This window comes from Myotis myotis, unplaced genomic scaffold, assembly GCF_014108235.1.
Source record: "Myotis myotis isolate mMyoMyo1 unplaced genomic scaffold, mMyoMyo1.p scaffold_m19_p_33, whole genome shotgun sequence".
Taxonomy (NCBI): Eukaryota; Metazoa; Chordata; class Mammalia; order Chiroptera; family Vespertilionidae; genus Myotis; species Myotis myotis.
The window spans coordinates 1724226-1737476 of record NW_023416339.1 but is presented as its reverse complement, the minus strand read 5'-3'; positions in this window follow the sequence as shown (position 1 = coordinate 1737476).

Here is a 13251-nt window from a genome sequence, read left to right as displayed (position 1 = left end):
CCTTCAGTCCGCAGGCCGACGCTCTATCCACTGAGCCAAACCGGTTAGGGCTACAGCTACATTTTCATCAGAAATAGTTGGTCTGGCTTTAAGTTTTATAACATTTACAGTTGAAAATGTAAATTCTCATGCCAAGCCTTCCCATGAAAAGTGTTCCATGAGCTCAATTGCATATTGGTTTTTAAATTGAAATGTTAGTTAACTAAAATTAAGTGACATGGAAAGTTCTGTTTAACAATGGAAGTAGCTATATTCAGCTGCTCATGAGCCCTTATGGCAAGTGGCTATTGTATTATTGGACAGCAAAGATCAAATTGGATTAATCACTCTCCTGCTTATAATTCGAGTGATTTTCTATTTTTCTCAGGATGAGAACACAATCACCCCTTTGGCTCCACTGCCCCCATGCACAGCTTTGCTTTTCAGTTACCTGCCTCAATCTTGGTACGAAAATATGAAATGGAAAATTCCAGAAATAAACAATTCATGTTTTAAATAGTGCACTGTTCTGATTATCATGATGAAAAGTGAAATCTCCCCCTGGATGGTGTGGCTCTGTTGGTTGGGCATCGTCCCATGCACTGAAGGGTCATAGGTTCGATTGCCTGTCAGGGCACATACTCAGGTTGCAGGTTCAATCCCTGGTCAGAGTGTGCGGAAGGCAACCAACTGATCAATGTTTCATTCTCACGTTGATGTTCCTCTTTTACTCTCTCTCTCTAAAATCAATAAAAATGTAAAAAATAAACACGTAATACCTGACTATTTAGTCAGGGGGCACTGACTGCTTTTCCCTTAGATTGTCAAATAAAAAAATGACAACAGCCAACACAACAATAGTCATCTGATGCAAATGAATCAAAATTATACCTATATATTTTTTTTGTCAGATCAACAAAACATATATTTTTTGGTCTACTGCAGAATTTTAGTTTGTGTGCCATGAGATGAAAAATGTTGAAAATCACTGATCTAGCGTATCAGAGAGACCCCCCCAATCACATAACATTTATTAAAGTAATCGTTATAATTATTCTGTTTTATTATTAGTTATTGTTAATTTCTGACTGTGCCTGATTTAGAAATTAAACTATCAATGGCATGTGTGTATAGGAAATAACAGTATATTTAGGGATATATATTCATAGTTTTAGGCATCCTCTGGGGATCTTGGAACTGTCTGCCTCTGCTAAAGGGGCACTACTGTATTGTCTTTAAGACTCTACATGCTTTATTTCCTACAACCCACAAGCCCCAACTTCAGGCCAGCCAAATTGACCCTCTCTTTGTTCCTTAAAAATCTGACATAGCACCGAAACCGGTTTGGCTCAGTGGATAGAGCGTCGGCCTGCGGACTGAAAGGTCCCAGGTTCGATTCCGGTCAAGGGCATGTACCTGGGTTGCGGGCACATCCCCAGTGGGAAATGTGCAGGAGGCAGCTGATCGATGTTTCTCTCTCATCGATGTTTCTAACTCTCTATCTCTCTCCCTTCCTCTCTGTAAAAAATCAATAAAATATATTAAAAAAAAAAAATCTGACATAGCACTCCCACCTCAGAACTTCTAACTAGATTCTCTTCTCCTAGTTCTTGGGATGGTTGGTGCCTTCTTGTCATTTATGTCTTGCTGTTTAAATATCCTCTTCTCAGAGAAGCCTTTCCACGGTCCCCTGGACCAGTGGTCGCTGACCCGTGGTCCGCTGCCCTGGACAGTGTTCATACACAGAGTATAGACCTGAATAGCACTGATCCACCTTACTAGCATATCTTATCCAGCCACCTCTGGGCCCCCCCTAGAGTCTTAAGGCTACATATATTTTTGTATCTACATGTCACATCAATTTTTTTTTGTTGTTGTTAATCCTCACCTGAGGATATTTTTCCATTGATTTTTAGCGAGGGTGAAAGAAAGTAAGTAGTGGATGTGAGAGACACATCGACTGGTTGCTTCCCACAGGCATGGCAACTGGAACCAGGGATTGAACCTGCAACCCAGGTATGTGGGAATGGAACCTGTGACCATTGAGCCACATGGGCTATGGCATACATTTCACATTAATTTAAAACAGTGTTTTTTTGCATTAAAAAATGAAAAAAATTTTTTGCCTTTGAGATTACTTGGCTGCAAGAAAATTCACATTTGTGATGGCTGTGATTTCTTGGCAATCATTGAGCCTATTTGGAAATTTTTGTGACTCAGGAAAATCTAATTTTCAAATTATTTCCAAATGTAATTTGATTGTTTATGAATACTAAATTTAATGATGAATGAAGTTGCCATAATGTTACATTTTCTAGATATTTAATTAAACATCTATTCATTCCAACTTTGTAGTTTTCATTTTTCATTGTGGAACTGTTTTCCTTTATCCCCAGTCTCACCCTTTTCATAGCCCCCGGGAAAGCTCAACTGGGTGGTGCTAATAAAGAAAATGGCTGCATATAGCTGGCTGAATAATACTCATTTGTAAACCAGATCATGTCATTACTCTGCTTAAAACCTTCAAAGGCTTATCATACTTAGAATGAAACCTAAGATCTTTACTGTGGCTTAGGAGGCCCTGCAGGGTGACCTCAGTTGACCTCTGCAGGCCTCATCTAACAGACTCCCTCTTGTCACCACTTTCAAGCCCTGCTGGCTTGTCTTTCAGCACAAGCTTATTCCTGCTGCAGGGCTTTGCACTTGCTGTTCCCTCTGTCTGGAATCTGCTTCCTTCAGATAATTGTATGGTTGTCTCATTCTCATCATTTATGGTTCAACTCAAATGTCCCTCTCAAGCCTTCCTGGACCACCCTAGTTAAAGTAGCTCTTCCTTAATCACATCACCCTGCTTTATTATCTCAGAATCTGTACTTAATGTTGGTTTTGAGTTGTGCTTGTTATCGTTCGTCATCCCTTAATAGATTAAAAACTGGCTGTGGACAGAGATCTTAACCTGCCTCACATTGACCTCTCAATGTATTTTTGGAGATTAGGATAGGGCCTCACACAAAATCTTCAGTAGATTTTTAAAAAAAGAATAAATCCAGATAAAAGGCTTAGCATAATACCTGGAATGTGAAAAACAATAAACATGAGCTAAAAACAAAAACAAAAAACATGAGCTGTTAGTACTACATAGTAATAAGTAGTTAAGTCTTCATTCTTATGTAATATTTCAGGTGCACACACTTGAAAAACTATAAGAAGTGCTCAAACAAAATACACTTTTACTCATTGCCCAGATTAAGAAGTAAAACATTAGGGATGCAATGAAAGGCCCCTGCCTCAAACCTACTCCTTTCCCTCCAATGTAACTACAACCCTAGATTTGGTGTTTATTTTTCTGTGCATGTTGTATATCTTTATATGCATGTATCTTTAAACAATATATAGTATTGTATATCATGTTCTATAATCTGTATACATAAAAGCCTAAGTGACCGTTATGACCAGTTGACTGGTTGCTATGATGTGCACTGACCACCAGGGAGCAGACGCTCAATGCAGGAGCTGCCCCCTGGTGGTCAATGCACTCCCACAGCCAACCTCCCACGGCCAGTCAACCTCCATGGTCCCTCCCCCTGCTGGCTGGCCCCAGTCGGCCCTGTTTGGGACTGGGTGAGGTGGCCCCGATTGGCTCCAATCACTGACCAGGCCAAGGACCCTGCCTGTGCACAAATTCGTGCACCAAGCCTCTAGTTTTATATAAATGATATAAGTACAAAAAAGAGTTAACCTGTCCAGCTGGTGTAGCTCAGTGGTTGAGGGTTGACCTATGAACCAGGAGGTCATGGTTTGATTCCCTGTTGGGGCACATTCCTGGGTTGTGGACTTGATCCCCAGTAGGGGGTGTGCAGGAGGCAGCTGATCCATGAATCTCTCATCATTGATGTTTCTCTCTCTCTCTCTCCCTCTCCCTTCCTCTCTGAAATCAATAAAAATACATTAAAAAAAAAAAGTTAACCTAACAGACCTAACACTACTATTCTTGGAAAGGCCTATGGGCAGTGTTGGTCCTTGGCTGGTGTCTAGGAACTTGGATTTTAGGAGGGTTCCCACTAGTCTATATATATAAAAGCCTAAGCAACCATCCAACCGTTTGACTGGCTGACCAGTAGCTATGACGTGCATTGACCACCAGGGGGCAAACAACGCAAGAGCGGAAACCACAGGCATGGAAACATGGAACAGACTGATGAATCTCAGAAGGGAGGGAGGAGAGGGGAGGGCAGGAAGAGATTAACCAAAGATCTTATATGCATACTAGAGGCCTGGTGCACGGATACATGCACCGGGTGGGGTCCCTCTGCCTGGCCTGTGGGGATTGGGCCCAAACCGGCTCTCCGATATCCCCCAAGGGGTCCCAGATTGCAAGAGGGTACAGGCCAGGCTGAGGGACCCCACTGCTGCACGAATCCGTGGACTGAACCTCTAGTCCTTAAATAATAAGAGTGGCTTGTGGTGCCTTACATTGTACATTGTGGTTTTACATTGTGGTTTACGTTAAACACCTGCTTTCTTTCTGGAGCTTGAAATGTTGGTACTTGATCAGACCCCAATAAATATTTTAGCACTGAGTTTCTAATGAGCTTCCCTGGTCGACAACATTTCACACAAGTTGCCACAGCTCTACTGCAGGAACTAAGTGTGTCCCATGTGACTCCACTAGGAGAGGACTTGAGGAAGCTTGCCCCGGTTTCTTCCAGACTTCACCCCATGTGTCTTTTCCCTTGGCTAATTTTGCTTTGTATTCTTTCATGCTAAATTCTGTGAGTCTTCCTAAAGAATCATTGAACCTGGAGGTGATCTTGGGGAACCTTGACACAATATCATACTGGATGTATATCCTGACAGCGCTGGATCTAGGGTAAGGCAAGCAAGGCACATAGGGTACCAAATTTGACATGCTCACTCCCAGGGTCACTTACGTGTCCAACATGTACTTACATGATCTTGAGGGTGAGTGCCTCCTAAAATTTTCACCCTAGACACATCACTTGCTTCATTCTAGTCCCTGCCCTAACTTACAAACTTGCTTTTTTCGTCCAATATAATGCTTTGAGATTTATCTATGTTGACACATGTATGTAGCTCTAATTCATTTATTTTTACTGCTAGAAATCTGTGCTTTCTGATGTAGCCACTAGCTACCTGCAGCTGAAACATTTATTTTCCCATTCACACTAACCAAATTTCATACGTTTAATAGTCACCTGTGGCTAGTGGCTACTGCATTGGACAGCATGGATAGAGAACACTTTCATGATCATAGAAAGTTTTGTTGGACAGTCACCCCTTGATATTTAGGTGTTTCAGATTTCTATTGCACAGTGTTACAGTGTTCATAGTTATGTATGTCTCCTTGTGTACACATGCAGGAGTTTCTCTAGGGTACTTACCTAGGAGTTAAATTGCTGGCTTATGGGTTATGGGAGTATTCACCTTTACTAAAAGTTGACAATTTGCTCTTCAAGATGACCATCCCAGTTTTCACTCCCCCTCACCAGTGTTGTTATTGCTCAGTGTCCTCATCAGCACTTGATTTTATCAGATTTTTACATTTTTGTCTTTTGATGGATGTGAAGTAGTGGTTTCAGTTTGCATTACCTTGATTATTGTGAGGTTGAGCTATTTTCATATGCTTATTGATTGATTGCCTTCTGTTAATTGCCTGTTCATATCTTTGCCCATTTTCCTACTGGGTTGTCATCATCTTACTCAGTTCAGGAGTTCTTCTCACATCTGAGATTTTTATGAAAAGGCAAATTTCAGGTTACTTTTGATGTTCAGAATTTATTATTATTACTAGAGGCCCGATGCATGAATTGATTCATGCAATAGGCCTTCCTTTCCCTGGCTGCCGGCACCAGTTTTCCTCCGGCACCCGGGACCCAGGCCTTTGCTCTGGCTGCAGCGGAGAAGCCAAGCCTCGAGGCGTCTCCACTCCAACTGCAGCAGAGAAGCCAAGCCTCTTCAGTGTTCAGTCATCTTCAGTGTTTAGTCGTCTTCAGTCTTCGCTCCATGCCTGCATATGCAAATTAACCACCATCTTTGTTGGGTTAATTTGCATACACATCCTGATTGGCTGGTGGGCATAGCAGAGTGACACCAATTTGCATGTTTCTCTTTTATTAGTGTAGTTTTTTTTTTTTAATATATTTTATTGATTTTTTACAGAGAGGAAGGGAGAGAGATGGAGAGTTAGAAACATCGATGAGAGAGAAACATCGATCAGCTGCCTCCTGCACATCTCCCACTGGGGATATGCCCGCAACCCAGGTACATGCCCTTGACCGGAATCGAACCTGGGACCTTTCAGTCCGCAGGCCGACGCTCTATCCACTGAGCCAAACCAGTTTTGGCAGTGTAGATTTTAATGTCATCAGAATTATCAACATATATTTTGTGGGGGGTTTTGTGCCTTGCTTAAGAAATCTTACCTTGAGATTAATAAGGTATCCTACTGTGTTTTCTTCTGGAAGTTTTACTTTTCATATTTAGCTTTTAAAAAAAATCTGCCTGGACTTTGTTTTTATTTTTTTCACATGGATAACCAGTTGTCCCAGTTCCATTTATTGACTAATCCAGTGGTTCTCAAAATGTGACCTTCTGTGGATCCCCAAGAGTCTTTTAGGGGGTCCAGAATATAAACTCTTTTCATAATAATTTAAAGGAGTTATTTGCCTTTGTCATTTGTGCTGTGTTATGTGCATTATTGGTATAAAAGCAATGGTGGGTAAAAGCTGCTGGCACCTTAGCAGGAATCAATGCAATGTCACCAAACGCTAGCAGTACTTGTTATTGTATTCCTCACCCCCACACATTCAATGTTAAACAAAATACTTTCACTTAAGAATACCTTTGAAGAAGCAGTGAAAAGTAGTAATTGTGTTAAAGCTTTAGCTCTGCAGCAGGTCTTTTTAATATTCAGTATGGTGGCATAGGAAGTTTGCGTAGAGCACTTCTAGTGCATGGAAGAATGATGGCAGTTTAGGTAATACACTTTTACAGTTGTTTGAGTGGAGAAAAACTGGCAACTTTTTTCATGGAGCATCATTTTTACTTGAAAGAATGACAGACTATGGTTACTCAGATTAGGATATTTGGCAGATATTTTCTCAGAAATGAATGAAGTGAGCTGGTCACTGCAAGGACAACTTATGGTTGCCCATGATAAAATTCAAGCTTTCAAGCAAAACTTAGATATTTGGGAATATTTTATTCACTACCATGAATCTGGCAACTTTTCAGTATTTAAAAGCTTTTTGATGAAACCAATGATGATATTTGCAAATAATGACTTTAAAAATATTATGTAGTGAAATATAATAACTCAGTAGATCAGTATTTTCTCAAAGACCAATGTATGATGTTACAAAAGCATGATAGGGGAAAGCTCAATTAAAACTGCATGACAAATATGTTTCAATGTAATGCACTAAATTGATACAGTTTCCTGTTCCACATTGTAACTAACTTTAATACACCGCCACTTGAGTTTTGGTGTAGTAACAGGGTAGAATACCCTCAATTAGCTGAAAAGGCTATAATACTTCTCCCATTTACAACTATTTATCAATGTAAGGCTGGATTTTCTTCATATTCTTCAACCAAAACAGCATATTGTAACAGATTGCAGTAGCCTATGTGAGAACCCAGCTGTCTTCCATTAAGCTAGTAGGAGCTTTACAAAAATGTAAAATAATGCCATTCTTTTCACTGCTTTGTTTATAAGTAAATAAATAAATATATTTTAATTGTAGGTTATGTTAACATTTAATAAACTTATTAACTAATTTAAGTTAGTTAAGTATTTAATTTTTAAATCAGTTTTAATTTCCAGATCAGTCAATATAAATAGAAATAAACCCTGTGCCTATAAACAATAACTCTTTAGGTTTCTCATTAATTTTTTTAAAAAACTTAATTTTTTAAGAGCAGCTTTAGGTTCACAGCAAAGTTAAGAGTAAGTTACAGAGATTTCCCCTATATCCACAGCCCACCTCCTAACCCCCCATGCATAGCCTCCTCCTTTAACTTCCCCAGCAGGGTGGTACATTTGTTACAATTGATAAATTGTGTGGACACATCATATTCAGAGTATGAGGTCCATAGTTTACATTAGGGTTCACTCTTGTTTTGTACATTCTGTGGGTTTGGACAAATGTATGACATGTATATAGTCTCATACAGAGTTTCTTTCACAGACCTGAAATCTTTGGGGCTTTGCCTAGTCATCCCCTCCACCCCATCCTTGTTAATTTTTAAGAGGATAATGGAATCCCTATACTACAAAATTTGAGCTCCTCTAGACTAATCTATTCTTTTCTTAGTGACTTAATAACCTCTGTCTAGAGCAAGTTTCCATCTAGTCACAAGTCTCTTCATTGGCCTGTTTTTCTCTTCCTGTGCCAACACATCTTAAGTATTATCATACCATAACCAATCTTGGCAGGGCTAGTTCCCCACCTTGTTCTTTTCTTCTTCCATTTATATTGGTTATTCTTGGTCTTCAAATACTTTTTCCTATTACAAAAGTAATATATGTTTAAAGCAAAAACAACAGAGTTGCAAGAAAGTAAAAATTACCCATTACAGCACTGCCATGCCAGTGTGGCTCAGTGGTCAGTGGTTGAGCGTTGACCTATGCAGGAGGTCGACATATGCAGCTGATCCCTGTTGATGTTTCTCATTGATTTTTTTTTAAGTACTCACCACTTTTTTTTTTTTTTTAATTCTCCATTGATTTTTAGAGAGAGTGGAAGAGAAAGGGAAAGACAGAGAGAAACATCCATGTGAGAGAAACACATCAGTTGGTTGCCTCCTGCACGAGCCCAACTGGGGCCTGGGCAGGGGAGGAGCCTACAACCAAGCTCTTGACCAGAATTAAACCTGGGATTGTTCAGTCCACAAGCTGATGCTCTATCCATTGAGCCAAACCAACTAGGGTTCACCACTTTCTTTCTTTCTTTTTTTTTTTAATGATTTTTAGAGAGAGGAAAGGAGAGGGTTAGAGAGATAGAAACATTGATGAGAGAGGAGCATCATCGATCGGCTGGCTGCCTCCTGCACGCCCCCTCTTGGTGATTGAGTCTGCAACCTGGGTCAGTACTCAACTGCTGAGCCAGACCAGTTGGGCTCACATTGATGTTTCTATCTCTCTCTCTCTCTCCCTCTCCTTTCCTCTGTCTCTAAAAGTCACGCCTGGCTGGTCACAGTTCCATCCCTGGTCAGGGCATATGCCCAGGTTGCCGGCTTCATCTCCAGTGTGTGGGCTGTGCAGGAGGCAGCTGATCAATGATTCTCTCTCTCCCTCTCCCTCTCCCTCTCCTTCTCTTTTCCTCTCTGAAATCAATAAAAATACATTATAAAAATCAATAAAAATGTATTTTAAAAATTTATCCACTACTGGTAAACTGTTAATCTCTCATTGTATAACTTTATATTCTGCATATATTGTGCACACACAATTTTATATATGTATACACACTTTTTGCATATATGTTTTTTAAACTGGGGCAGTCTTTTATATCCTTTTTACACTTAGTATTATGAATATATTTCCATGTCATTTAATGTTCTTTTACATCTTTTGTTTTGTTTTGTTAACCCTCACCCGAGGGTATCTTTCCATTGATTTCTAGAGAGAATAGAAAGGAGGGGAGAGACATGAGAGAGACACTTGGCTGCCTCCTGAACATGCACCTTTCCAGGGCCGGGGATCGAGCCTGCAACTGAGGTTACATGCCCTTGACCAGAATTGGACCCGAGACCCTTTAGTCTGCAGGCCAACAGTCTTACCACTGAGCCAAACTGGGTAGGGCTACATCCTCATTTTTAATTGTTACATGGTATTCTGTTTGTATTATTTATTTATTTATTCTGTTTGTATTGATGTACATCATTTATGTAACTATTTTTATACTGAAATTTTAGATTATTCCTTATGTTTCACTCTTAAAAGCCTGACTCCAGTGAATCTTCTTGCTGCTGAGTCTTCATGCCCATGTGTGATTCCTTAGGATTGATTCCCAGGAGAGGACTGGTTGGCTTAAGCAGCGGTTCTCAACCTGTGGGTTGTGACCCCTTTGGCGGTCAAATGACCCTTTCACAGGGGTTGCCTAAGACCATCCTGTGTATCAGATATTTATATTACGATTCATAACAGTAGCAACATTACAGTTATGAAGTAGCAACGAAAATAATTTTATGGTTGGGTCACAACATGAGGAACTATATTTAAATGGCCAGAAGGTTGAGAACTACTGGCTTAAAGTGAGGACTTCAGTTGTGAGAAACGGGGATTGTTTGGTCAGAGGCAGAGGCTGGTGGAAGACAGTAGGACAGGACAGATAGAAAAGACTAGCAGTTATTAGGGTTTTGGTCAAGGAGAGTCCAGATTAAGTGAAAAGTGATTGATATAAATAGGAAGGGAAAAGCCAGCAGGTGCCTGTCATCACTGCTGGTTTCCATGACTGCCATGTTTGAAAGGGTAAGAGAGGACCCGACTAAGCTTGAAATGTTGTGGGGATAGAGGTCCATCCTCAGCCCAGCTCCCCAAGGCTTTCCCAAGAGTTTGTGTGAGAGAGGAGGTTTCTCAAGGCCAGAGGCTCCAGTGCTCTCAGTCCTTTGGGGATCTGAAAAGACTCTTCTGTTGCTCTGAATTAAGGCCTTCCCTTTGGCTTGATTCCCGGGGGTCCACCCTGGACAGTCCTACTACTAGCTACATAGAGACCATCAGGTGTAGTCAGTGGGCATTTCCTCTGACTCTGGGAGCCAGATTGTCAGCCTCCTTTATTGTGTGCCAAGTGGGGTTGGTGGGCAGTGATGAGAAGTGGGCAACTGCAGCTGCATGCACATAGCCCTAGAGGCAGCCCTGGGATCTGAAGACCAAGATGGAGGCCTGGTGCAGCACTGTTTATTAGCTGAGTGAGTGTGGGTATATTCTCTAACTATTGTGGGGATATTCTCTAACTTTTCTGGGCTTCAGTTTCTGCAGCTATAAATGGGGCTAAGTAACACCTGCCTCACTGGGGCATTGAAAACATTAAATTGGATAGCATATGTAAAGTATCTAGAGCAGTCGTTCTCAACCTTGGCTGCACATTAGAATCACCTGGGAATCTTTTTAAAATCCTGATTTCTGGGCCTCATCCTCCAGAAATTCTGTTTCTTTGTTATAGAGTGGGGCCACAACATTAGTAACAAAGAAACAGAATTTCCTGAGGATGAGGCCCAGAAATCAGGATTTTAAAAAGATTCCCAGGTGATTCTAATGTGCAGCCAAGGTTGAGAACCGCTGGTCTAGAGGGTGCACTGTAAACTTGCTTAGTAATCTTATTTAAGTAAGTCATGTAATCACTTTAACCTCAGTTTTCTCATCTGATCAATAAGGATAATAATATATACCTTGTAATAAGTAAGGTGAAATGTAGAAAAGAGCTTTGAAATGATAAATCTCAATATAAAAGTTATTCCTATGTATGTGCAAATCCATGCCACTAACAACTACCTGAGGGTCATCAGTTGTCCAGCCCAGCAGATTTCTTCTGTTTATGTAGTGGGTAAGCATGTGTAGGGCTGGAGAAAGTAAAGGACACAATGGCAGAAGAACAGGCCGTGTTGTTATCTTAGGCCAGGATTTTATTTCAAAATCAGACCATGAGGTCAAAACCATATATAGTTTATTAATTACCCATAAAGCTCCTGAATTGGCTCACAGGGACTCTCTCAGTAGATCCAGTAGAATCAGTTCCTTTTCCAGCATAGGAACAGATTTTGCCTTTTCTTGGGTTGGACACCGCTAAAATATTGAAGTTAGGTTTCAGGGCCATGTTGAATTAAAAACTTAGTATCACATGGTGAGAGAGGTGTGGGAACTGAGAGATAGAAACTCCCATTCACAACTCCCATCATTCTTAGCTCTCATCTCAGGTTCACTCTGGTTCTTATGTTCAAGTCAGCTTTTTATTATTTAACAAATATGTATTGATCACCTGTGTGCCAGATGCTATGCTAGAAACTGGAACAGCATTAAAAAAACACCATTCCATATTACCTTCTAATTGGGGAGGCAGAGAGTAAACAAGCAAGAAGGATAGTTTTGTGAGATGGGAGAACTATGAGAGATAAAGCAAGACCAGGTTTAGGAAATTCTGGAATGGCCAATAGCAGTTTAAATGGAAAAGCCTGCTGGGAAGCTCTGATTTGCAAAAGCTCTGCTAGAACAGCCAGTGCAAAGGCCCTGAGGCAGGCAGGAGTGCCTGCATGTTTGCAGATGAGAAGCCAAGTGTGGCTGGCGTGGAAGGAAGGAGGGGAGCCATGGGAATGAGCTCTGTAGGGCCTTGTCAGCAATTGTGCTGTTGGTCTTTCGTCTGGGTGAGAGAAGAGGCCATTGAATAGTTTTGAACCAAGGAAGGACAAAATATGCTTACCAAGATCTCTGTGGTTTCTGTGTTGAGAAAAGCCTGAAGGGGGACAAGAGAGCTAGTAAGGAGCCTGCTGCAGTAGTCCTAGTGAAAGACAGGGTTGGCTTGAACCAAAGTGGTGAGAACTAGTTAATGCTGGATATTTTAATGTTAGAGCTGCTGATGCATTTACTGTCAGAATAGATGTGGAGTATGAAACAAAGAGATGAGTTCAAGAGAAGCTGCAAGAGTTTTAGCTTGAGTCTTGGGATGGACTTGCCATTGAAGTGGGAAAGCATTTGGGAGGAGCTGGGGAGTGGTGGTCAGGAACTTAATCTGGTTTAGGACAGATTAAGTTTGAGATCCTAACAGACACCCAGGGGTAGATGTGGATTGGGATGTTGGATGAATGTAAATCTGGAGCTCGAGGTAGTTTAGACTAGAGCTCTATGTTCAGGACTCCTCAGCATATAGATAGCATTTAAAACCATGAGATGGGACAAGCTCTCCCAAGGTAGGTAGGGAAAAGGTCTAAGGCTGAGCTCCTGGCCTTGCCAACATTAAGCGGTCAAGAGATGAGAAGGCACCAGCCACCAGGACTGGGAAGGAGTGGCTGGGGAGATGGGAGGAGAAACGGGGAAGTGTGGTGTTGAGGGCAGAGGAGCATGGAGATACTTTCACTGTTTGAGTGGTCCTTTCTCTATGCACTGGCATTTCTATTTGAGAATACACATGCTGCAAATCCATTGTGTTGTCATTTTAGAAAAAGCGCCATTTCAGTAGTGTGTGGGAGGGGGAGGTCTAGGAATCAGACAGGCACAGTGTAAAATTCCGTTTTGCTCTAATAAAGCCTGTGGACATA